Genomic DNA, 27,238 nt, shown 5'->3' with positions numbered 1-27,238 from the left:
GACGACCTGTGAAATGACCTCTTGGAGAATAGCCTCATATTCCATCTCTTGGAGAGCCTCGGAGCTGAGCCGATGCAGAAGAAAAACATTTTTACATCTGAAGGGATTAGACATCATAGCCTACCACGCAAAATTGCTAACTATGGGGCAAAATATCCAGCCCAGCTGGTTACTGACCAGAATCACTGATGGCTGGTCAGTGGCCTCAGTGACCCAAGCCATTGGTTCCAAGTCTAGTTAGGAATGGCCAGAAGTCTATGTATAGAGACATGCATTTTACTCACAATGACAGGCAAGACCATCTGAACCACTTTGGTTACTGTTCCATCTATGCTTTCAAAAATGGCAGCCCTGGTTAAGTAGTCATCCATAAAATCCTTCATGGCACTTCTGACGACATCAGCTGAGAGATCTGAGAACTTCCACAAAGAGCTCATCCAGTAACAAGTCAGGAAGATGCTTCAGAGTGGAAGTGGACTCCCTTAAAATGACGCCTGGCACAAGAGTGAAAAAACAAAGTTCTGTCTTTCTGAACACTGAGTTGACTGGTCACTGTTCAAACTACTAGGGGACTGAGAGCCAAGGTCTTTGGGTTTTGTTCCTGGCTTATGTGCTCATAATGACTCAGACACCACACCCCTCAGGTAGTTGTTTCTCCCCTCTGCTGACACTTGGTAATGAAGGTGTCAATCAGTGCACACTGCTAAGGGCTCTTGTGAAATGGCCACTAGATACTGGACTGAGACCTATCAAACTCATCTCATGCCAAAGCCATTGAATAGTCAGATGGTAACTTTCACTTGCTACTGATCTGGGCTGGATTGGAGCCAGCGACATTCTTGAAAAAGTCAGTATGCCCTGAGCTGCCTTCCTCATTGCTGTGTTTCTGCATGCCCTGATCCAAAAAAGTGAGGGCTGCAGTGTAAATACAATTCACAGAGGGATGCTGGGTTTCTGTGCACCTTGAAGGAGTACCCATTTGCACATCCTCTTAGGTCCAGCCTTTTGAAACCTCAGTGGGTAAGGACATTTTATGCTCAAGTCTAACATGTATGGTCTGTTCCACATGGACAAAGAGGAAGTCAGCAAAGAGAAGGGAAATGACAATATAGGTCATTCAGTAGAGTAACTTGATAATACTCAGCTCTTATCCATAGATCTCAAAGTGCTTTACAAAGGAGGCTGGTATCATTTTTTGTACAGAAGTACAGTGACTTGCCCATGGTTCCCAAGCAAGCCAATGGTACAGCCAGGAATAGAACCCAGGGCTCCCAAGTCCTAGACTTGCCCCTTACCTCTAGGTGAGAGTCTAGTTTTCACCCCAACAAAATCTCTAGAAAGACAAGTCAGTTTATTGGCCAAAGAAAACAGTCTTTCCTCCTATCCAGATTGCCAACTGTTCTTGCAAATTACTGGATCAATGATCTTTTGGCGTGAATAGCCACTCAATTCTCAAATGAAACAAGGAACGATTTAATTACTCACTTGGATTTTTTCCCCCTTTGATGATCCCCATTGCTGGACTTCAGTGCCTGCTGCCTCGGATCCTATGAAATGGAAGAGCCAGATACAAGTCAGGTATATTTCTGCATGCACGGAAAACCCCTGCAGGGACAAAACAGGAAACGTTTAAAGACTCTTCTTTTGATGAAAAGCTGTGATCTAATGAATGTACAGTTAATCGCAGAGCCCCTTGTTTGCTATAATCCCAGTCACTGAAATAGTTGTGGAATCCACAATGGACCAGAGAAATCAAGGTCACCTCCTACAGCCACCCACAATGCAAAGTCACAGCAAGACCCCCATGACAACCCTAGCCTAGAATCTGATGTCTTGTGACAGGTTTCTGCACTGCAAAAGCTCCACCCAGAAATTCATCGCTGTTGGATACAACAAGGGATGAGCAAGAGGCATGGACATCATGCACCTTGATAAACTCTGCGAAGGTCTCCAGGAACACATCCGGCACGAGCTCCTCTAACAAAAGCTGGGAGATATACGAGTCGACCAAGTTCTGTGCAAACTGTGTGAGGTCAGAGGAATAGTGACACTGGGCTACATGTTCCAAGAAGGTAGAGGAAAAGGTTGCAGCAGAAACAAAGTACTCAGGGTACTGACTATTTAGCTGAATGAAAACCAAGACCCAGATTCACCTCCTCCAATACCCAAGACGATTAGGGGAGGAAATCTCCTTGGATATTCCATGGCTTCCCTGCTTTTACATGTGATGTTCCCCCAGGGAATGACCATTCCTTTACCTCCACCCCATCCCTGCTAGGATCTGCAAAGTGTTAAGACCCTGAGCCTCTTGCTCCTGGGCAATGCAGCCCCATTGAAACCATGCTGCGTGTACTCCTGAGCTAGCCGCTGGCTCTGCAATCCCCCTTCACTGAGGGAGGGGGGCTCAGATGGAGCAAGGTTTTGTGCAAGAGGTAAAAGCTAGGTTCTGTGCTTTCCCACTGATTTCCTGTGGAAGCGGAAGGGGAAGGATGTCAGCCTGGAGCTCCCTTCCATGTGCATGGATCTCACACTTAATGGACACTTCTGTGCAGCACTGGGGCATTTCCCCTTGAATCCTGCATCAGATAGCTGGACTGCCCATAGAAGCCATGGGGGCGAGTGGCAAGATGTCCTGGAAAGGGAGCAGGTATCTAGCTACTTCCCTTACTAGAACGGCTCCCTCTAATTTCCCCTCTGCTCATTTCTAACTGTGCAGAGCAGCTTCTGAACTGAACACCTAGGATCAGTGTGGGGAGCTTCTGTATTGAAAGCCAATTACCTGGCCTAGTGTACAGTGGAAAATGTAAATTGATCTATCCACTAGACAGATTTTTCAATCTGCCTAGAGCAACTTATTCCAGACAGCAGCTCAGTCTTAGATATGCTATTTCCATTATAAACCTATTTTCAAGGTAACAGAGGCTTTTTAATTTACTCTAGGCTGAAGCTAAAAATTGCAGGCTTGTCAGCTGATAGACTACAGATCACTATCACAGCAAAGGATATGCCAAAGTTCCCAGCGTCTGTCAAAAAATCCTGACATGTAAAAAAGGATTTCTCCTCAACACCATACTTAAAAACATGTCATTTGAAAATGACATCTATAATATTAGGGCAAGAACTCTGATCTCTTCCAAAAAACGTAGTCCCCCACTCACTGAATGAAGGAAACTGAGCTACTGGCACTATAGGGCATATGACACAGCTGAACAGTTCTGAGTGCATGGCGTAGAAGCACATGCCAGCTCATATTGTATCATATGGTTATGGGATTGATGGAGAGAGATTATTGGGTGATGTTGTCTGACCTGTGTTATGCAGTAATCAAGCTAGATCATAGGGACCCCTAAGCTTCAAGTCACTTCATCGGTTGCATCCGATGAAGTGAGCTGTAGCTCACGAAAGCTTATGCTCAAATAAACTGGTTAGTGTAAGGTGCCACAAGTCTATAAAGTAACACAGCAGGTCCCCATGCTGGTTAAGTAGACGCCAAATGGGATACAAGTAAGGTATAGTGACATTACTGGGGGTTAACAATACCAGCCCTGTGACTCAAAATGCAAGTCTATTTAATGTTGTGAAGATACTTTGTTTTGGTTTGACTTTCAAACCTGGTGCAAGCCCTCTAATTCTAACCAATACTTTCCTGATCCAGTGTTAATACTTAGCTGCTATGTAGCACTTCTCATGCTTTGATCTCAAACTGCTTTACAAAGCAGTAAGTATTGTGATGTTGCACCCCATGCTGCTTTATGGGAATATGTTAATGTATATAGGACATAACTGAAATATGTTGTATGCTACACTGCCATGTAATATCTCTAAAGGGTATGATCTACTGAATACACTCCTCCTATTTGTAATTATGTATCATTTTTGTGTTCAAAGTTATGAATATTGGCTGTGTACTTGCTTGATTTCTAAGTAGCCTTAAAAAGAAGAGGACTTGTGGCACCTTAGAGACTAAAATTTATTTGAGCATAAGCTTTTGTGAGCTACAGCTCACTTCATTGGATGCAAGTAGCCTTAGTAAAGCATTTGGTCAGATTCTTGAGAGGAATGTGCAAGTTAAGTGCCCAATAAAGAAACACTTCATGGACAATGGATCTTGGAAGGCTCCAATCCACATAAATAGTCTGCCTGAGGACATTCAAGGTAGCATGTAAACAATGGCTGCTACCTGTAAATTGGTTAGTCTCTAAGGTGCCACAAGTACTCCTTTTCTTTTTGCGAATACAGACTAACACGGCTGTTCCTCTGAAACCTACCTGTAAGTTCTGAGTCATGCATGGCCATGTGACTTGCCCATGTGACTCCAAATCTCCATTTTGTAGCTGGATTCTACACAGGGAGAGGGAGGTGCATCGACAAGAGAAAGCCTATTTAAACCACAGGAGACCCCTTCATTTTGTCTTCAGCTGGCTCAAGAGATATCCTTTGGGGGTGGAGAGGCTATCTAAAAAAAACTGGGACAAAGGACAGTAACTACAGGGGGTGAGTGATTGGTGAACCCAGATGAGAAGGAGATGAGTCTATAAAAGGAATCTTACTGGAACACCTCTAAGGGTGAGGCTTTATCTGTATTCAGTTTTCTTACTGTATTAGGCCTAGACTTGCGGGTTTTATTTTATTTTGCTTGGTAATTCACTTTGTTCTATGTGTTACTACTTGGAACCACTTAAATCCTACTTTCTGTATTTAATAAAATCACTTTTTACTTATTATTTAACCCGAAGTATGTATTAATACCTGGGGGAAACAGCTGTGCATCTCTATCAATGTTAAAGGGCAAACAATTTGAGTTTACCCTGGCTAAGCTTTATACAAGGTAAAAACAGATTTATTTGGGATTTTAAACCCCATTGAAAGTTGCGCATCTGTGTTAAAGACAGGAACACTTCTAAAGCCGCTTTCAGTTAAGCTTGCGGTTTGTGGGATGTAGTTCAGACCTGGGTCTGTATTTGTGGCCAGCAAGCGTGTCTGGCACAACCAGGCAGGGCTCTGAAGTCCCAAGCTAGAAGGGAAGGCAGGGACAGAAGTAGTCTTGGCATATCAGTTGGCAGCCCCAAGGGGGTTTCTGTAATCCAACCAGTCACAAGTATCCCCATTTTACAGATAGGGGAATGAGTCAGAGCAGGCACATGACTTGCCCAAGGTCACCCAGCAGGTCTGTGGCAGAGCTGGGACTAAGAGAAACACTAAAATTGACCCTGGTTATCTCAGACAGCCTGGCCCTTTCCCCAGTTTTAGGGATCGCAGGGGAACGATTCATTTTAAGGTTTTGTTTAAGCTGCACATGACAAACTCAGTAAAAAACTGGCATAAAATGTTTAGAATGCTTTCCATTTTAAAAGCCAAGGTTTCCATTCAGCCTCGTCAGTTCCACTTTCTGGTTTTGTTAAACTAGTTCATTTTAGTGGCAAAAACAGAGGAATGTGCAAGAAAGCAAGCCTCATAAATCATGAGGAGTAAGCTAAGATGGGGATAGTAAGAGAAAAGTTTTATAGTAAACATGTGGACCAGGGTGTGTAAATCCTGCAATTACAGCATTAACTTGGCACAAAGCTTTTCACCTGCATCTGTGTTTATGTTCTGGCTCTTGGAAACAGAATCATTAACAGTTATTAGCAAACAATGAGCTCATCTAACAAGGAGTTAAACTACTTGTGTAGTGACACTTGGGTGAACCCCTACTGTAGACACACTGCACCAGTGCAAAGCATGACTTACACCTTTGGAATCTGATAAGAGCTCAGGCTGAAGCTGGCACTGAAAGGTGGAGAAATACTAATAGTACCTTCCTAGCCCAGTACTGAAGAAATTATTAAATTTAGAATTGGGTTTTTAAACATATTTAGGCACCTAAGGAGACTCTCCAAAGTGGCCAGGCACCCAACTCCTACCAAAAAATCAATGGGAGTTACAAGCTTTTGAAAACTTCACTAGTTTGCTTATCTTAATCTGCAAAAAGAAAAGGAGGACTTGTGGCACCTTAGAGACTAACAAATTTACTTGAGCATAAGCTTTCGTGAGCTACAGCTCACTTCATCGGATGCATACTGTGGAAAGTGTAGAAGATTTTTTTATATACACACAAAGCATGAAAAAATACCTCCTCCCACCCCACTCTCCTGCTGGTAATAGCTTATCTAAAGTGATCACTCTCCTTACAATGTGTATGATAATCAAGTTGGGCCATTTCCAGCACAAATCCAGGTCCCCCCCTCCACCCCCATATGCATCCGATGAAGTGAGCTGTAGCTCACGAAAGCTTATGCTCAAATAAATTGGTTAGTCTAAGGTGCCACAAGTCCTCCTTTTCTTTTTGCGAATACAGACTAACACGGCCATTAGTCTGAAACCCATCTTAATCTGCAGACACCTAAATACCTTTCAACATCTGGCCAGTAGTGCCTGTCTGTTTCCAGTCAATTTCACCTGGGCTAGGCAAGTTTTGATTGGAGTGGGAGGTGGCTTCACTGAGCAGGTGAGTGGAGGATCTTAGATGGAAGCAATCACTGACTGCCAGGAGGGCGAGTGCTTTATTGTTCTGACAGCAGGTGCTCTGTCTACTGTGGGGCACCAGGGAGGACAAAGAATATTGGCCCCACTGCCCTCAACTTCATTTCCTTAGAACAGGGGTGGGCAAACTTTTTGGCCCAAGGGCCACATCTGGATAAGGAAATTGTAGGGTGGGCCATGAATGTTCACAAAACTGGGGGAGAGCTCCAGCTGGGGATGTGGGCTCTGGGGTGGGGCCAAAAATTAGGAGTTCAGGGTGTGGGAGGGGGCTTTGGGCTGGCTCTGGCTGGGGTGCAGGAGGGTGCTCTGGGCTGGGACTGAGGGATTTGGAGGGAGGGGGATCAGGGCTGGGGAGGGTGTCAGAGCTCTAGGTGGCGCTTACTTTGGGGAGCTTCCTGAAGCAGCAGCATGTCCCCCCTCCAGCTCCTATGCGGAGGCGCAGCTAGGCACACTTCCCTGTCTGCAGGCATCGCCCCTGCGGCTCCCACTGGCTGCAAGCTGTGGGGGCAGTGCTTGGGACAGGGGCAGCATGCAGAGCCCCTGGCTGCCCCTATGCATAGGAGCTGGAAGAGAGACATGCCGCTGCTTCCAGGAGCCACACGGAGCAGGGCAAGCCCTGGACCCTGCTCCCTGTCAGGAGCTCAAGGGATGGATTAAAACATCTGAAGGGCCGGATGTGGCCCCTGGGCCATAGTTTGCCCACCCCGCCTTAGAAGGACTGATTGTTCAAAGCTCATGGCCTGTTTAAGATGTGGGTGTACGATCTAGCAGGCCAGCTGTGTAGCTGTTTATGCCACTTTAGCACCTGTCTGGTCCCCACTTTAAAGACACAGGCCTGACTGAAGAGAGATTCTCAGAGGGACTCTGAAGCAGCAAGCAGGACAGACCCCCTTCTGTTTAAAAACATGTGCTCCTAATCACAATTCCCCAGTAAAGAGTAACACAGCTGGACCACAACTTCTGCTAACAAAACAGCAATTACCTACTGGTGGCAGGAGCTATGAAGGAACTGCCCCCATAGGGAGCAATAAGGATCAAAAGCTGCTTGATCTGAGAGATGGAACATGTGAAGTAGAACTGAACAGCATACAGTTAATCACAGTTGTTAGCCACGTCCCCTTACCTCACAGGGGCAGCTTGGGCCATGGGTGTTATCGTACTGCTTCCCCAAATCTCTCCTTTCCTGTTGAGTATTTCAAAAGTGTTTTTGTACTATAGTCTCCACTCTACATAGGATGCTGGTGTCTGGGGTGGGGCACCAGAAGGAGGAAATAGAGTAAACACCTTTCCTCCTTACTGTCTAACCTAGTCCAGTTTCCCACCCCACCCCAATAAGGTTACAAACCCTGTAGACTGGAACACCTTCAGTACCCCAATGGGAGAGAGTCTGTTCATCTGAGCCTCATGCAGCTACAATTGCCCGTACAAGGGATGGTTTTCTTTATTCAACTAAAGTTTCCTGGGAGGAAATGACAATAATCCAAGCTCATTCTGCAGATCAGGGGCAGGGGTGGATTTTCAAAGGCACAAAGTGGAGTAGGGTGCCTACCTGCCCTTCGTGCCTTGGGAAAACATGGCTGTTAAGGGCTGCTCCAGGAACACGAGCTTTTATTTTTTGTAATTTCAAAATGTTTATCTCTGGGTCTGCGTGGCAGTGTAGGCACACCCTACCTCCTGGCAGGGTGGATAGTGGGTGTCCTGAGACCACAGTTACACTCTACCAGACTGTCTTGGGCATCACCACAATGAGGTGTCCCAGAGTCCCTACCACAGCCCTCAGGTGCAGGGCAGCATGGCCTAGCAGCTATATCCAGTGGCCACCACCAGCTGGGGTGGCAGCCAGGGTAGGGAGACTCAGGCCAACCTGACTCCACTGGATCCCAACCTAGTGCCCTAACAAAGGCAGAGTGATCCACCACTGAGTCAGTAGGGAATCCAACCTCAACATGCTTGCCGTAGATGGGTGGGAGATAGCACTCACTCTCCCTGGGTTACTTCCTACCAGGCTCCTGAAGCTGCAGTCCATAGGGCAACAGGCTCTCCAGCTCCTACACTACAATCTCCACCACATATCCTTTCTCCTTGGTAGTCAGACCAGATTGAGCTGAGCTGCTCTCCTTTTATACTAGCACAGCATTTGGAGCATGCCCAGCACGGTCTGAGGGGCGGGGCTTTCTCGGCCCACAGTGGGGGATTAACCCTTTCCTGCCTAGTGCAGGGTATGCACACCCTGACACACCCTGTAACCTGCAAAGATCAAAATCCAGCCAACAATCAGAGGCCTGGAGGCAGTGAAATGGGACAGCAATACTTCACTTTCATAATCCAGACAGTACAAATAGCTGTTGAAATCAGAGCTATTATTAAAGATATGATGAGTATATACCAACCATGACTTCTCCCTTACAGCAGCTGGTGCTTTAGGTAACTATTAGTATGGATACAGATGGGAAGATTTGCCGGGGCCTATGGTGCAATTCTATAATCAAAAGCTCTGAGGGAGGACTGAGATAATTGGTAAGAATGAATAACTGAGTATTGAGGAAAGTGGGTGGATGCTGTATTTTATGGGAATTGAACAGACATGAGCTAACTGGAGGATCTGGATGCTGGTCCACAAAGGGAATCTGGTGAGGTGATATCCCTCTTTTTGACTGATGTGTAAAGGTAGTCTGATAGGATTTTCTAAAAAAAATGTGTATGGTGTTTTCTAATCTGCTTTTCAGACCTCCTGACCTGTAAGAATCTCAACATTGAGCAGAGGGCTCAGCTAAGGCAGCCCAAGCGAAATTGACTGGAAACAGACAAGCACTATGTGATAATGGCATCATAAGCAGCAAAGAAGTGAAATCCAAGGAACAGAGAAATGAATGGATTTTTGTAATAGGTACTGAACAGAAATGTTCCTTGAACAGGTGGGAGAAAAGGTCTCTAAATAGTCCCCCAGGTTGCAGTCTGCTGCTCCTCCAAGGAGATTGCCACCAAAACCAGATTTTATTTTTAAGTTAAAACACTGAAAAGGGGTGTTTTCTGAGGGCACAAGGGGAACTTTCAGGCCCTCCAGCTCTGTCATCAAGAGGCAAAAGAATCTCTTTTCTTGCAAGTCACTTTGGAAAAGGAGGTGAGCGGGAAAGAAGGGGGGTGGAGCTGATAAATCTATAACATTTTGCTTTGAGGAAAAGCCCCCTTTCAGCTGATTACCTCCTTGTTTTGGTCAAAACGTGAGATGGGGTAGAGGTTAGATATAAAGAATAACATGTTAAACATGCAGCTGTAGCCTGCACAGCTGGACCAATGACAGCGATCTGGGCCTTGTTTCTTATTGTCATTCCCAGCTACCCAGAAACACACAATGTTTTAACAATGGTCAAGTAAATGCACTAAATATAACTGCACTCACCAAGGGGCCGTAAGGCGCGATTTACCGGCCACTGTCCTTGCTGATGGGTCGCAGAAAGCCCGGCTCGGCATATGATGAACTGAGTTACACTGCGTTACAAGCAACCTGTAAAGACCTGCCAGCTCCAAACTTGTCCTATTGTTGCCCCATTTTGGCTGGACGCTGAAGACAGGTGCTAAAATAACCCTGCCCATTACTCTACCTGTCAGATTTTAAAAGGGGTCTTATTAATGAATTAAGGTAACACATCAGCTAGAAAAAATTCATCGCTAAGCACCTGTTAAGCACCTATCTGGTGGTCATCAGTAGGGTGTTTGCAGATGCGGGAAGTGGGGCAGTTATTCTGTATCATGTAATGTTCAAATGTTAGTGAGCATCCAATCTGAAAAAAATCAAAAAAATCACTCAAGGGGCCATAACTCGAAGAAACAGTCTGATTTTCACCGAAATCAGCAGGAATTTTCTAAATACAGTTGATAATGCAACTATGTAATCAAAATAGTGCTGTTTTGGAAAGTGTGGGAAATATTTAGGCCCGGGTGATATGTTTTGTGCATCTTCCCGTCCTTGTTTGTCTTCGGATAAAGCAGAAGTCTGTAGTCGCAGGACACTATGAGTTTGTTTGTACCAAGTAATACATCAAAATATCTGTCATTATTTGTAGGGTGGACTGATTGGATAAGTTTTTCTGTCTGCTATTTTATATCTTATGAATATTGGCTATTGTGCAATGATTCCTGCACCGGCAACTGATGTAAATACAGCGTACACCAGGAGGAAATATTTTCAAGATATGTTCCACTCTCTGGGCCAAGACTGGACTTATGTCATCTATGATGAAGCAATGTATTGCAAAGCACAGTTGATTAAATGGAGGAATCGAACCGAATTTGACAATGACCCTTTTGAGATGGGAGGCGTGCATCGTACAGTGAATTTCCTGGGTGACATAGGCAGTGTGATACAGGAAAGTGGGTTTGAAGACCTCCTTGTGGAAGCAAGCATCGATGGTGCTTCAGTCATCAGCCATGCTGTAGGAGCGAAAGCACATAACCGTGGTGTTAGAATCCAGAAACCTATGAAGGAAGCAATGAATCATTTGAAATGGGTGGCACTGGGCGATTCCATGAACAATGATGTTCTCCCAGGAGATGAGAAAAGACGCATCTTGGAGAAAGCTTGACCTTGCACGGAAGCATTTGAAGATGTGGACAAGGCACACAGAGAAAAGAGCGTGGAACCACAGAATGCTCTGGCAGACGTCATGAACAGAACCCAGTCACTCCACCAGCTCATGGACACTTACGTTACCCAAGGGAAAAACTGTTGAGATACATTTCTGCTCTGGGAAAACTATGTAATTTGGATGTTGCCCAACTCCTGAGGGATACACTGCAGCAAAGAGAGGTGATAACAAGTCCTTGTGGCTTGAGACACTGGCAGAGATGATTGCACTTGAATTGCAGTGTGGTCATATGAATTATGCTAGATGGGGTTGTGTAAAATGCAGCAGAAGCCAGACTTCTGGAGGAGGAGAAGCCAGACATATATTATGCCCTAGTTGATAGGGTGCAGTATATCAGACTGCCAGACCCTTTTGTGATGTATGGCATGACATGGCCATGGAGTAATCACTCAACGAGGACTGTGGGAAGCATCAGCATCTTTGCACAAAGGATAAAGCTCTGACCAAGTATTACCTGACTGCACATTTTATGTTGTTTGCAGTGTGGTTGAGGCCATGTAAGAGGATATAAGAGGTGGATGAGGTAATATCTTTTACTGAACCAACTTCTCCTGGGGAAAGAGAGACGCTTTCGAGCTACACATCTTAGTGATGTGTCTGTGGTATGAACTGAGCATGCCCACTTCCAGCAACCCCTCTCCTCTGGTCTCGGGGTGATAGGATTGTGGCATGTCTCTTCTCAGCTCCCTTACAGTGACAGTGCTCTTTGCCTGTAATATGGACCAAGTATACCCTGTTTCCGCTCCCCTCTGTCTCAGCACTGTGGACCTACAAAGGGGTATAGATCTCACCATTGCCCTGGCTTCCAGATGCCTAGAAAATCATTGGAACAACAATGGGATTCCCAATGCCTGAGTTAGGGGCTTGGGCTCTGTCTTGGAGGAAGGGACAGAGACAGGTACCAAAGAATGGGATACATAAAAACAAGAATGACAGACATGGAAGTGCCTAAGCTAGCCACAAGGACATGCCGAGAAGAGGGGTGGTGCTAAGCCCTGACCCTTTTAGGCACTTCGGAACCGAGATCTATTTGCGATCTGCAGCTGGACTAAGGTGACTTAGGTGCATGAACCATTTTGTGTCAGATTGATATGTACCTGCCTAAGACCCCATAAAACAGATGTGAGCAGATGGGGAAGGAGGCACAGGCCTTCTGTGTAGCTTTTTGTGCAATGGTTAGGGTCCTCACAAGGGCTGTGGGGGACCCTGCTGAAAATCCCCCTTGTGCCTCTACTAAGAAGAGATTTGGACAGGGGCAAATGCAGCCCTGGTGGGTGTTCCCAGATCTTTCGGGTTCTGCAGTGTAAGCGAGGGAATTGCCTCCCTCTTGCCTGTGGAAGCTGTTCCACTTGAATTAAATAGTTGTTGGGCCACAGGCTGACACAGTTCCCTCCATAGGCTGATGGTTCTCCTCCCATTTCCTCTTGCTGAGAAGGGAGTTAAGCACTTATCTCTCAACCGAAGGGCCTCAGTACCTGGCTAGGAGGTAGTGAGATGTGGGCTCTCCTTCTGTCTTTTCTGTTGCAGGTGGGCCACTTTCAGGAACTATTACATGAGAATTGGGAAAACAGCTTGCCAGGGCTCCCTGTGTAGTCCTGTGGGTTGGCTAGTTGCCCCAGAAGCAGCGAGCCGCTGGTTCAAACCCCCTTTCTGTTTGTTGAGATCAAGGCTTGGGAGCTTAATCTCTTGCCCCGCCAGTGGTCCACTTTCACTATATATTAACCGGGGCAAAAGCAGCCCTCCAAGCCCTCTATGGTACGGGGGTTAAGGTGCTCACCTGGCGTGTGCGTGCTCCCAATTCAACTCCCCTGGGCGTTGACTGAGACGGCAGGGGATGCCTCAATTTCTTACCGCTCCAGCCTTCCACTTTAACTATATATTAACCAGGGCGAGCTAAGCTCTCAAGTCCCTCTACGGTATGGGGGTTAAGGCACGCACTTGGATTGCGGGCGACCCTGGTTCGCATCCCCGCTCGGCGGGACAGGAGGGCCTCTGGCGGGTGACAGGAGGCCCCTCCTAGCTGAGCAAGAGGCCCGGCACAGGGCCTCTTGCTTTTTTAATTAAAGAGGCAATGCTGCGCTACAGTAAAACCCCCCTCTCACTGCCTTTGGTTTGGGTTAAAGCTGCTGCCTGCTCATTTCAGCGGGTGACCCCCTGGTTCTTGCGTTGCGTGAAGGGGTAAATAACACGTCCCGATTCCCCTTCTCCACCCTAGTCCCTTTTTTCCCAGCTGAACCTGAAACAGCCCCCAAGCCCCATCACGGACGAGGCCCCCTAACCACGAGGTTAAAAGTTACGCGGGCGGGCGGGCGGGGCGGCCTCTGCCTCCTTCCCCCTGGGCTGTTTTGTGGGGCGTTCGGCCGGTCCCTAACCAGCTCACGCTAAATGGGTTAGGCACCTAAGTCACCGGAGGGGTTCCTGGCCGTGGCTGGCAAGCAGAGGGCGGTACCTGGGAGGGGAAGACGCTGGGTCGATTTCCTTCTCCCCGCCTGATGGGCGCCGTGGAGTTGAAGAGGGCTCTGCAGTCTCTCAAGCGTGAGCCCCAATACTGAAGTAAAGGACGGCCTGAGGAGGCTTGCTTATTGTAGCTTGTCGGGGCTGTGCCGCTTTCATGAAGTGGTAACGGGCCGGCCTCGCACCGTGAATCCCTCTGCAGTCCAGCGGTTTGGGTACTTACCCAGTGTGTGGGTGATGCTGGTTCAATTCCTCCCCCAGCTTGCTGAGGAAGGACTTAAACAAACAGCCATCTCCCTGTTCTCAAGCGAGTATCCAGCTTCTGGACTAAGAGGGATTCTCCTGGGGCGCTTGGGCCCCTGTCCCCCTTTTTTTTCCTGCTGAAGCTGTTCCACTTACATGACATATTCGTGGGGCCAGCAGGCCACCCAGCGGCCCGCTGTAGTCTGGTGGGTGTGGTGTGCGCCCAGCATGTGGGAGGCTGGGGTTCAAAGCCCCTCTCTTCTTGCTGAGAAGGGATCTGAACTGTGATCTCCTGCCTCTCAGGCGAAAGGCCTAAGTGCTGGGCTCGGAGGGATCTCCAATGTGGGAGCTCTCTCGGTCTTTTCTCTTGCAGGAGGGCCACGTTCGGTGACATATTCACGGGGGCAAAGGCAAAGCAAGCGGCCCTGGGTAGTCTAGTGGCTTGGTGAGCTGCCCAGCAGGGGGAAGCCTGGGGTTCAAATCCCCTTCTTTCTTTCTTTCTTCTTCTTCTTCTTGAAGAGAAGGGGCTTGAGCCTTGATGACTTATCTCTCAACTGAAAGGCCTAAGTGCCTGGCGAGTGGGATGTGGGGGATCCCTCAGTCTCTTCTCTTGAAGGCGGGCCACTTTCAGGAACTATTACATGAGAATTGGGAAAGCGGCTTGCCAGGGCTCCCTGTGTAGTCCTGTGGGTTGGCTACTTGCCCCAGAAGCAGCGAGCCGCTGGTTCAAACCCCCTTTCTGTTTGTTGAGATCAAGGCTTGGGAGCTTAATCTCTTGCCCCGCCAGTGTTCCACTTTCACTATATATTAACCGGGGCAAAGGCAGCCCTCCAAGCCCTCTATGGTACGGGGGTTAAGGTGCTCACCTGGCGTGTGCGTGCTCCCGGTTCAACTCCCCTGGGCGTCGACTGAGACGGCAGGGGGCGCCTCAATTTCTTACCGCTCCAGCCTTCCACTTTAACTATATATTAACCGGGGCGAGCTCAGCTCTCAAGTCCCTCTACGGTACGGGGGTTAGGGCGCGCGCTTGGATTGCGGGCGACCCTGGTTCGCATCCCCGCTCGGCGGGACAGGAGGGCCTCTGGCGGGTGACAGGAGGCCCCTCCTAGCTGAGCAAGAGGCCCGGCACAGGGCCTCTTGCTTTTTTAATTAAAGAGGCAATGCTGCGCTACAGTAAAACCCCCCTCTCACTCTTGTCCACCCTGGTCAGGATACACGCCCAGGTTGTGGCAGACCCCAGGGCACTCCCCTGCTCTTTTGAGGGGTGTGAACTGGGGGCCGCCACCTCCTGGGGAGAGTCGCTGGCGAGCGATCCCTGTCCGAATCCCCTCTCCGTCCCAAGAAGACAACGGCCTCTTGAGAAAGAGAGGGGCTTCGGACAAGGATGGCCCACCCAAAGGACGGTCGCCTAGGAGGCAGGAAATCCCTGTGCAAATCCCTGCTGAACGGGCAGCTGGGGGATTTGAACCAGGATCTCCCCCAACCCAGGCGAGTATCCTAACCACTGGACTAGAGAGTGAGGGTAGCCGGGCGGGCGGCCCACAGCCCATTTAACTAAAGTGGAGGAGCTTCAACCGGCAAGAAAGAGGCGGGCAACCCCCTCGCTAATAGAGAAAGGTCCGGGAGGACACACACGCACAGACCGACCGACCGACCCCAGGTGAGATTCGAACCCACCATCTCCAGCACCCCAGGCACAGAGCGCGACCGCCAGCCCACAGCGGGTGCTGTGTCAGGAGGAGGGCCACGTACCATTTAATTAAAGGGGAGCAGCTTTGAAAGGCAAGAAGGGAGGCACCCCCGACGCTACGCAAGAAAGAGGAGAGCACGCGCACCGGGGGAGATTCGAACCCACAGCTCCCCCCACCTCAGGCACGCAGGCTAACCACCAGCCTACGGAGGGAGCCGTGGCGGCCTGAGGCCCGACAACCATTTAATTAAAGTGCAACGGCTTCCACAGGCAAGAAGGAGGCAGCCCCCAATGCGGAACCCGAAAAGCAGGGAAGCACCCACCAAGCCCGCATTAGAGACGGATCTCAAGCCCTTCTTAGCGTCCGCACAGGGAGGGGGCGGGGGAATCGAACACACGGCACCCACGTCCCACACGCACGGCCCAACCACTGGACCAGGGAAGGAGGGACGGCGCCGGCCTTGCCCAAACAGTAGATAATTCATGTGGAACGCCTTCTGCGGGCAAAAAGCAAGGGACCTGCCCACCCCAGAACTGCTGGGGAGATCTTTTCAGAGGCCCTTGCAACGGGCAAAGAGAGGATTTGAACTCACAGCGGCCACAAGCCAGCCCAGTAGCACTAATCGCTGGACTACACAGGAAGGTGCCGGGACGGCTGACCCAAATAATAGTTCATTAAAGTTGAACAGCTTCACGAGCAAGAGGAAGGGCGCACGAGACACCCCCCCGCCATCGCTAGAGCCGCGCAACCACAGGGCGTAGACGGGCTCCAGGAGAGCCCTCTTCAAAGCCCCGCAACCTTCCCAGCAGGGAGAAGGGGGATTTGAACGAGCCAGCCTCCTAGTCCCTCTGGGAAGCCTAACCACGGGATCAGAGAGGGAGCCACAGCCTTTAACTGCTCCCAGCCGCCTGTCATTAAAGTGTAACAGCTTCAACTGAGGGTGCTCCCATCATAGAACCATAGAATATCAGAGTTGGAAGGGACCTCAGGAGGTCATCTAGTCCAACCCCCTGCTCAAAGCAGGACCAGTCCCCAACTAAATCATCCCAGCCAGGGCTTTGTCAAGCCTGACCTTAAAAATATCTGAGGAAGGAGATTCCACCACCTCCCTCGGCAACGCATTCCAGTGTTTCACCACCCCCCTAGTGAAAACGTTTTTCCTAATATCCAACCTAAACCTCCCCCACTGCAACTTGAGACCGTTACTCCTTGTTCTGTCATCAGCTACCACGGAGAACAGTCTAGATCCATCCTCTTTGGAACCCCCTTTCAGGTAGTTGAAAGCAGCTATCAAATCCCCCCTCATTCTTCTCTTCCGCAGACTAAACGATCCCACTTCCCTCAGCCTCTCCTCATAAGTCATGCGTTCCAGTCCCCGAATCGTTTTTGTTGCCCTCCGCTGGACGTTTTCCAATTTTTCCACATCCTTCTTGTAGTGTGGGGCCCAAAACTGGACATAGTACTCCAGATGAGGCCTCACCAATGTCGAATAGAGGGGAACCATCACGTCCCTCGATCTGCTGGCAATGCCCCTACGTATACCTCCCAAAATAAGGGCACACTGTTGACTCCTATCCAGCTTCTCGTCCACTGTAACCCCTGGGTCCTTTTCTGCAGAACTGCTGCCGAGCCATTCGGTCCCTAGTCTGTAGCGGTGCATGGGGTTCTTCCGTCCTAAGTGCAGGACTCTGCACTTGTCCTTGTTGAACCTCATCAGATTCCTTTTGGCCCAATCCTCTCATTTGTCTAGGTCCCTCTGTATCCTATCCCTACCCTCCCGCGTATCTACCTCCCCTCCCAGTTTAGTGTCATCTGCAAACTTGCTGAGGGTGCAATCCACACCATCCTCCAGATCATTTATGAAGATATTGAACAAAACCGGCCCGAGGACCGACCCTTGGGGCACTCCGCTTGATACCGGCTGCCAACTGGACACGGAGCCATTGATCACTACCCGTTGAGCCCGACAATCTAGCCAACTTTCTATCCGCCTTATAGTCCATTCATCCAGCCCATACTTCTTTAACTTGCTGGCAAGAATACTGTGGGAGACCGGGTCAAAAGCTTCGCTAAAGTCAAGGAACAACCCGTCCACCGCTTTCCCCTCATCCACAGAGCCAGTTATCTCGTCATAGAAGGCAATTAGACTAGTCAGGCATGACTTGCCCTTGGTGAATCCATGCTGACTGTTCCTGATCACTTTCCTCTCCTCTAAGTGCTTCAGCATCGATTCCTTGAGGACCTGCTCCATGATTTTTCCCGGGACTGAGGTGAGGCTGACAGGCCTGTAGTTCCCAGGATCCTCCTTCTTCCCTTTTTCAAAGATGGGCACTACATTAGCCTTTTTCCAGTCGTCCGGGACTTCCTCGGATCGCCATGAGTTTTCAAAGATAATGGCCAATGGCTCTGCAATCACATCCGCCAACTCCTTTAGCGCTCTCGGCCCCATGGACTTGTGCTCGTCCAGCTTTTCTAAATAGGCCCGAACCACTTCTTTCTCCACCGAGGGCTGTAGCCCAGGACCCAACGATCAGGGCACTCACCCGGGCGGTAGGTGAGCCCTTGGCAAATCCCTTGTGCTCATCAGGCAGAGGGGCGAGTTAAGAACGTGAATGGGCAGACTGCGTCAGACCGATGGCCCAGCTAGCCCACGGTCCTGTCTTCCCACAGCGGCCAACGCCGGCTGCTTCAAAGGCAGTGAACAGAAGAGGCCGATTCTCAAGCGATCCGTCCCGTCGGCCCCCTCCCAGCAGCTGGACGTCAGCGGGCGAAGGACGCCCGGAGCACGGGGCCGCGTCGCTGACCGCCTCGGCTAATAGCCACGGGTGGAGCCATTCGCCACGCACTTTCTCAGTCTTTCTTTTCGAACCCACTTACAGTTTTGGCCCACCCCACCTCCACCGGCAACCACTTCCACAGGCTGACTGTGCGTTGCGGGGCCAAGTGCTGCCTTTGGTTTGGGTTAAAGCTGCTGCCTGCTCATTTCAGCGGGTGACCCCCTGGTCCTTGCGTTGCGTGAAGGGGTAAATAACACGTCCCGATTCCCCTTCTCCACCCTAGTCCCTTTTTTCCCAGCTGAACCTGAAGCAGCCCCCAAGCCCCATCACGGACGAGGCCCCCTAACCACGAGGTTAAAAGTTACGCGGGCGGGCGGGGCGGCCTCTGCCTCCTTCCCCCTGGGCTGTTTTGTGGGGCGTTCGGCCGGTCCCTAACCAGCTCACGCTAAATGGGTTAGGCACCTAAGTCACCGGAGGGGTTCCTGGCCGTGGCTGGCAAGCAGAGGGCGGTACCTGGGAGGGGAAGACGCTGGGTCGATTTCCTTCTCCCCGCCTGATGGGCGCCGTGGAGTTGAAGAGGGCTCTGCAGTCTCTCAAGCGTGAGCCCCAATACTGAAGTAAAGGACGGCCTGAGGAGGCTTGCTCGTTGTAGCTTGTCGGGGCTGTGCCGCTTTCATGAAGTGGTAACTGGCCAGCCTCGCACCGTGAATCCCTCTGCAGTCCAGCGGTTTGGGTACTTACCCAGTGTGTGGGTGATGCTGGTTCAATTCCTCCCCCAGCTTGCTGAGGAAGGACTTAAACAAACAGCCATCTCCCTGTTCTCAAGCGAGTATCCAGCTTCTGGACTAAGAGGGATTCTCCTGGGGCGCTTGGGCCCCTGTCCCCCTTTTTTTTCCTGCTGAAGCTGTTCCACTTACATGACATATTCGTGGGGCCAGCAGGCCACCCAGCGGCCCGCTGTAGTCTGGTGGGTGTGGTGTGCGCCCAGCATGTGGGAGGCTGGGGTTCAAAGCCCCTCTCTTCTTGCTGAGAAGGGATCTGAACTGTGATCTCCTGCCTCTCAGGCGAAAGGCCTAAGTGCTGGGCTCGGAGGGATCTCCAATGTGGGAGCTCTCTCGGTCTTTTCTCTTGCAGGAGGGCCACGTTCGGTGACATATTCACGGGGGCAAAGGCAAAGCAAGCGGCCCTGGGTAGTCTAGTGGCTTGGTGAGCTGCCCAGCAGGGGGAAGCCTGGGGTTCAAATCCCCTTCTTTCTTTCTTTCTTCTTCTTCTTCTTGAAGAGAAGGGGCTTGAGCCTTGATGACTTATCTCTCAACTGAAAGGCCTAAGTGCCTGGCGAGTGGGATGTGGGGGATCCCTCAGTCTCTTCTCTTGAAGGCGGGCCACTTTCAGGAACTATTACATGAGAATTGGGAAAGCGGCTTGCCAGGGCTCCCTGTGTAGTCCTGTGGGTTGGCTACTTGCCCCAGAAGCAGCGAGCCGCTGGTTCAAACCCCCTTTCTGTTTGTTGAGATCAAGGCTTGGGAGCTTAATCTCTTGCCCCGCCAGTGTTCCACTTTCACTATATATTAACCGGGGCAAAGGCAGCCCTCCAAGCCCTCTATGGTACGGGGGTTAAGGTGCTCACCTGGCGTGTGCGTGCTCCCGGTTCAACTCCCCTGGGCGTCGACTGAGACGGCAGGGGGCGCCTCAATTTCTTACCGCTCCAGCCTTCCACTTTAACTATATATTAACCGGGGCGAGCTCAGCTCTCAAGTCCCTCTACAGTACGGGGGTTAGGGCGCGCGCTTGGATTGCGGGCGACCCTGGTTCGCATCCCCGCTCGGCGGGACAGGAGGGCCTCTGGCGGGTGACAGGAGGTCCCTCCTAGCTGAGCAAGAGGCCCGGCACAGGGCCTCTTGCTTTTTTAATTAAAGAGGCAATGCTGCGCTACAGTAAAACCCCCCTCTCACTCTTGTCCACCCTGGTCAGGATACACGCCCAGGTTGTGGCAGACCCCAGGGCACTCCCCTGCTCTTTTGAGGGGTGTGAACTGGGGGCCGCCACCTCCTGGGGAGAGTCGCTGGCGAGCGATCCCTGTCCGAATCCCCTCTCCGTCCCAAGAAGACAACGGCCTCTTGAGAAAGAGAGGGGCTTCGGACAAGGATGGCCCACCCAAAGGACGGTCGCCTAGGAGGCAGGAAATCCCTGTGCAAATCCCTGCTGAACGGGCAGCTGGGGGATTTGAACCAGGATCTCCCCCAACCCAGGCGAGTATCCTAACCACTGGACTAGAGAGTGAGGGTAGCCGGGCGGGCGGCCCACAGCCCATTTAACTAAAGTGGAGGAGCTTCAACCGGCAAGAAAGAGGCGGGCAACCCCCTCGCTAATAGAGAAAGGTCCGGGAGGACACACACGCACAGACCGACCGACCGACCCCAGGTGAGATTCGAACCCACCATCTCCAGCACCCCAGGCACAGAGCGTGACCGCCAGCCCACAGCGGGTGCTGTGTCAGGAGGAGGGCCACGTACCATTTAATTAAAGGGGAGCAGCTTTGAAAGGCAAGAAGGGAGGCACCCCCGACGCTACGCAAGAAAGAGGAGAGCACGCGCACCGGGGGAGATTCGAACCCACAGCTCCCCCCACCTCAGGCACGCAGGCTAACCACCAGCCTACGGAGGGAGCCGTGGCGGCCTGAGGCCCGACAACCATTTAATTAAAGTGCAACGGCTTCCACAGGCAAGAAGGAGGCAGCCCCCATTGCGGAACCCGAAAAGCAGGGAAGCACCCACCAAGCCCGCATTAGAGACGGATCTCAAGCCCTTCTTAGCGTCCGCACAGGGAGGGGGCGGGGGAATCGAACACACGGCACCCACGTCCCACACGCACGGCCCAACCACTGGACCAGGGAAGGAGGGACGGCGCCGGCCTTGCCCAAACAGTAGATAATTCATGTGGAACGCCTTCTGCGGGCAAAAAGCAAGGGACCTGCCCACCCTACATTAGAGAGAGATCTCAAGCCCTTCTTCTCAGTCAACAGACTCCAACCCGTAGACGAAGCAGACCCGCTTGCTTTGCCTTTGCCCCCGTGAATATGTCACCGAACGTGGCCCTCCTGCAAGAGAAAAGACCGAGAGATCTCCCACATTGGAGATCCCTCCGAGCCCAGCACTTAGGCCTTTCGCCTGAGAGGCAGGAGATCACAGTTCAGATCCCTTCTCAGCAAGAAGAGAGGGGCTTTGAACCCCAGCCTCCCACATGCTGGGCGCACACCACACCCACCAGACTACAGCGGGCCGCTGGGTGGCCTGCTGGCCCCACGAATATGTCATGTAAGTGGAACAGCTTCAGCAGGAAAAAAAAGGGGGACAGGGGCCCAAGCGCCCCAGGAGAATCCCTCTTAGTCCAGAAGCTGGATACTCGCTTGAGAACAGGGAGATGGCTGTTTGTTTAAGTCCTTCCTCAGCAAGCTGGGGGAGGAATTGAACCAGCATCACCCACACACTGGGTAAGTACCCAAACCGCTGGACTGCAGAGGGATTCACGGTGCGAGGCTGGCCAGTTACCACTTCATGAAAGCGGCACAGCCCCGACAAGCTACAACGAGCAAGCCTCCTCAGGCCGTCCTTTACTTCAGTATTGGGGCTCACGCTTGAGAGACTGCAGAGCCCTCTTCAACTCCACGGCGCCCATCAGGCGGGGAGAAGGAAATCGACCCAGCGTCTTCCCCTCCCAGGTACCGCCCTCTGCTTGCCAGCCACGGCCAGGAACCCCTCCGGTGACTTAGGTGCCTAACCCATTTAGCGTGAGCTGGTTAGGGACCGGCCGAACGCCCCACAAAACAGCCCAGGGGGAAGGAGGCAGAGGCCGCCCCGCCCGCCCGCGTAACTTTTAACCTCGTGGTTAGGGGGCCTCGTCCGTGATGGGGCTTGGGGGCTGCTTCAGGTTCAGCTGGGAAAAAAGGGACTAGGGTGGAGAAGGGGAATCGGGACGTGTTATTTACCCCTTCACGCAACGCAAGGACCAGGGGGTCACCCGCTGAAATGAGCAGGCAGCAGCTTTAACCCAAACCAAAGGCAGCACTTGGCCCCGCAACGCACAGTCAGCCTGTGGAAGTGGTTGCCGGTGGAGGTGGGGTGGGCCAAAACTGTAAGTGGGTTCGAAAAGAAAGACTGAGAAAGTGCGTGGCGAATGGCTCCACCCGTGGCTATTAGCCGAGGCGGTCAGCGACGCGGCCCCGTGCTCCGGGCGTCCTTCGCCCGCTGACGTCCAGCTGCTGGGAGGGGGCCGACGGGACGGATCGCTTGAGAATCGGCCTCTTCTGTTCACTGCCTTTGAAGCAGCCGGCGTTGGCCGCTGTGGGAAGACAGGACCGTGGGCTAGCTGGGCCATCGGTCTGACGCAGTCTGCCCATTCACGTTCTTAACTCGCCCCTCTGCCTGATGAGCACAAGGGATTTGCCAAGGGCTCACCTACCGCCCGGGTGAGTGCCCTGATCGTTGGGTCCTGGGCTACAGCCCTCGGTGGAGAAAGAAGTGGTTCGGGCCTATTTAGAAAAGCTGGACGAGCACAAGTCCATGGGGCCGAGAGCGCTAAAGGAGTTGGCGGATGTGATTGCAGAGCCATTGGCCATTATCTTTGAAAACTCATGGCGATCCGAGGAAGTCCCGGACGACTGGAAAAAGGCTAATGTAGTGCCCATCTTTGAAAAAGGGAAGAAGGAGGATCCTGGGAACTACAGGCCTGTCAGCCTCACCTCAGTCCCGGGAAAAATCATGGAGCAGGTCCTCAAGGAATCGATGCTGAAGCACTTAGAGGAGAGGAAAGTGATCAGGAACAGTCAGCATGGATTCACCAAGGGCAAGTCATGCCTGACTAGTCTAATTGCCTTCTATGACGAGATAACTGGCTCTGTGGATGAGGGGAAAGCGGTGGACGGGTTGTTCCTTGACTTTAGCGAAGCTTTTGACCCGGTCTCCCACAGTATTCTTGCCAGCAAGTTAAAGAAGTATGGGCTGGATGAATGGACTATAAGGCGGATAGAAAGTTGGCTAGATTGTCGGGCTCAACGGGTAGTGATCAATGGCTCCGTGTCCAGTTGGCAGCCGGTATCAAGCGGAGTGCCCCAAGGGTCGGTCCTCGGGCCGGTTTTGTTCAATATCTTCATAAATGATCTGGAGGATGGTGTGGATTGCACCCTCAGCAAGTTTGCAGATGACACTAAACTGGGAGGGGAGGTAGATACGCGGGAGGGTAGGGATAGGATACAGAGGGACCTAGACAAATGAGAGGATTGGGCCAAAAGGAATCTGATGAGGTTCAACAAGGACAAGTGCAGAGTCCTGCACTTAGGACGGAAGAACCCCATGCACCGCTACAGACTAGGGACCGAATGGCTCGGCAGCAGTTCTGCAGAAAAGGACCCAGGGGTTACAGTGGACGAGAAGCTGGATAGGAGTCAACAGTGTGCCCTTATTTTGGGAGGTATACGTAGGGGCATTGCCAGCAGATCGAGGGACGTGATGGTTCCCCTCTATTCGACATTGGTGAGGCCTCATCTGGAGTACTATGTCCAGTTTTGGGCCCCACACTACAAGAAGGATGTGGAAAAATTGGAAAACGTCCAGCGGAGGGCAACAAAAACGATTCGGGGACTGGAACGCATGACTTATGAGGAGAGGCTGAGGGAAGTGGGATCGTTTAGTCTGCGGAAGAGAAGAATGAGGGGGGATTTGATAGCTGCTTTCAACTACCTGAAAGGGGGTTCCAAAGAGGATGGATCTAGACTGTTCTCCGTGGTAGCTGATGACAGAACAAGGAGTAACGGTCTCAAGTTGCAGTGGGGGAGGTTTAGGTTGGATATTAGGAAAAACGTTTTCACTAGGGGGGTGGTGAAACACTGGAATGCGTTGCCGAGGGAGGTGGTGGAATCTCCTTCCTCAGATATTTTTAAGGTCAGGCTTGACAAAGCCCTGGCTGGGATGATTTAGTTGGGGACTGGTCCTGCTTTGAGCAGGGGGTTGGACTAGATGACCTCCTGAGGTCCCTTCCAACTCTGATATTCTATGGTTCTATGATGGGAGCACCCTCAGTTGAAGCTGTTACACTTTAATGACAGGCGGCTGGGAGCAGTTAAAGGCTGTGGCTCCCTCTCTGATCCCGTGGTTAGGCTTCCCAGAGGGACTAGGAGGCTGGCTCGTTCAAATCCCCCTTCTCCCTGCTGGGAAGGTTGCGGGGCTTTGAAGAGGGCTCTCCTGGAGCCCGTCTACGCCCTGTGGTTGCGCGGCTCTAGCGATGGCGGGGGGGTGTCTCGTGCGCCCTTCCTCTTGCTCGTGAAGCTGTTCAACTTTAATGAACTATTATTTGGGTCAGCCGTCCCGGCACCTTCCTGTGTAGTCCAGCGATTAGTGCTACTGGGCTGGCTTGTGGCCGCTGTGAGTTCAAATCCTCTCTTTGCCCGTTGCAAGGGCCTCTGAAAAGATCTCCCCAGCAGTTCTGGGGTGGGCAGGTCCCTTGCTTTTTGCCCGCAGAAGGCGTTCCACATGAATTATCTACTGTTTGGGCAAGGCCGGCGCCGTCCCTCCTTCCCTGGTCCAGTGGTTGGGCCGTGCGTGTGGGACGTGGGTGCCGTGTGTTCGATTCCCCCGCCCCCTCCCTGTGCGGACGCTAAGAAGGGCTTGAGATCCGTCTCTAATGCGGGCTTGGTGGGTGCTTCCCTGCTTTTCGGGTTCCGCATTGGGGGCTGCCTCCTTCTTGCCTGTGGAAGCCGTTGCACTTTAATTAAATGGTTGTCGGGCCTCAGGCCGCCACGGCTCCCTCCGTAGGCTGGTGGTTAGCCTGCGTGCCTGAGGTGGGGGGAGCTGTGGGTTCGAATCTCCCCCGGTGCGCGTGCTCTCCTCTTTCTTGCGTAGCGTCGGGGGTGCCTCCCTTCTTGCCTTTCAAAGCTGCTCCCCTTTAATTAAATGGTACGTGGCCCTCCTCCTGACACAGCACCCGCTGTGGGCTGGCGGTCGCGCTCTGTGCCTGGGGTGCTGGAGATGGTGGGTTCGAATCTCACCTGGGGTTGGTCGGTCGGTCTGTGCGTGTGTGTCCTCCCGGACCTTTCTCTATTAGCGAGGGGGTTGCCCGCCTCTTTCTTGCCGGTTGAAGCTCCTCCACTTTAGTTAAATGGGCTGTGGGCCGCCCGCCCGGCTACCCTCACTCTCTAGTCCAGTGGTTAGGATACTCGCCTGGGTTGGGGGAGATCCTGGTTCAAATCCCCCAGCTGCCCGTTCAGCAGGGATTTGCACAGGGATTTCCTGCCTCCTAGGCGACCGTCCTTTGGGTGGGCCATCCTTGTCCGAAGCCCCTCTCTTTCTCAAGAGGCCGTTGTCTTCTTGGGACGGAGAGGGGATTCGGACAGGGATCGCTCGCCAGCGACTCTCCCCAGGAGGTGGCGGCCCCCAGTTCACACCCCTCAAAAGAGCAGGGGAGTGCCCTGGGGTCTGCCACAACCTGGGCGTGTATCCTGACCAGGGTGGACAAGAGTGAGAGGGGGGTTTTACTGTAGCGCAGCATTGCCTCTTTAATTAAAAAAGCAAGAGGCCCTGTGCCGGGCCTCTTGCTCAGCTAGGAGGGGCCTCCTGTCACCCGCCAGAGGCCCTCCTGTCCCGCCGAGCGGGGATGCGAACCAGGGTCGCCCGCAATCCAAGCGCGCGCCCTAACCCCCGTACCGTAGAGGGACTTGAGAGCTGAGCTCGCCCCGGTTAATATATAGTTAAAGTGGAAGGCTGGAGCGGTAAGAAATTGAGGCGCCCCCTGCCGTCTCAGTCGACGCCCAGGGGAGTTGAACCGGGAGCACGCACACGCCAGGTGAGCACCTTAACCCCCGTACCATAGAGGGCTTGGAGGGCTGCCTTTGCCCCGGTTAATATATAGTGAAAGTGGAACACTGGCGGGGCAAGAGATTAAGCTCCCAAGCCTTGATCTCAACAAACAGAAAGGGGGTTTGAACCAGCGGCTCGCTGCTTCTGGGGCAAGTAGCCAACCCACAGGACTACACAGGGAGCCCTGGCAAGCCGCTTTCCCAATTCTCATGTAATAGTTCCTGAAAGTGGCCCGCCTTCAAGAGAAGAGACTGAGGGATCCCCCACATCCCACTCGCCAGGCACTTAGGCCTTTCAGTTGAGAGATAAGTCATCAAGGCTCAAGCCCCTTCTCTTCAAGAAGAAGAAGAAGAAAGAAAGAAAGAAGGGGATTTGAACCCCAGGCTTCCCCCTGCTGGGCAGCTCACCAAGCCACTAGACTACCCAGGGCCGCTTGCTTTGCCTTTGCCCCCGTGAATATGTCACCGAACGTGGCCCTCCTGCAAGAGAAAAGACCGAGAGAGCTCCCACATTGGAGATCCCTCCGAGCCCAGCACTTAGGCCTTTCGCCTGAGAGGCAGGAGATCACAGTTCAGATCCCTTCTCAGCAAGAAGAGAGGGGCTTTGAACCCCAGCCTCCCACATGCTGGGCGCACACCACACCCACCAGACTACAGCGGGCCGCTGGGTGGCCTGCTGGCCCCACGAATATGTCATGTAAGTGGAACAGCTTCAGCAGGAAAAAAAAGGGGGACAGGGGCCCAAGCGCCCCAGGAGAATCCCTCTTAGTCCAGAAGCTGGATACTCGCTTGAGAACAGGGAGATGGCTGTTTGTTTAAGTCCTTCCTCAGCAAGCTGGGGGAGGAATTGAACCAGCATCACCCACACACTGGGTAAGTACCCAAACCGCTGGACTGCAGAGGGATTCACGGTGCGAGGCTGGCCAGTTACCACTTCATGAAAGCGGCACAGCCCCGACAAGCTACAACGAGCAAGCCTCCTCAGGCCGTCCTTTACTTCAGTATTGGGGCTCACGCTTGAGAGACTGCAGAGCCCTCTTCAACTCCACGGCGCCCATC

General features: G+C 52.0%; 1 long non-coding RNA gene across 1 annotated transcript in view; it reads right to left on the bottom strand.

Moving 5' to 3' along the window:
- Window positions 1-290: 290 nt before the first annotated feature.
- Window positions 291-27,238, bottom strand: part of LOC142069817 (uncharacterized) — a 139,435-nt gene continuing 112,487 nt past the window's right edge. The window contains exons 2-3 of the long non-coding RNA XR_012665800.1: window positions 1,486-1,547; window positions 291-494 (exon numbers count right to left, since the gene is read on the bottom strand). This is a non-coding gene — a long non-coding RNA (uncharacterized LOC142069817). The remainder of the gene's footprint in view (window positions 495-1,485; window positions 1,548-27,238) is intronic.

This window comes from Caretta caretta, chromosome 22, assembly GCF_965140235.1.
Source record: "Caretta caretta isolate rCarCar2 chromosome 22, rCarCar1.hap1, whole genome shotgun sequence".
Taxonomy (NCBI): domain Eukaryota; kingdom Metazoa; phylum Chordata; order Testudines; family Cheloniidae; genus Caretta; species Caretta caretta.
Note: the sequence above shows the minus strand (reverse complement) of the source record. Positions and strands in the feature narration are given on the sequence as shown.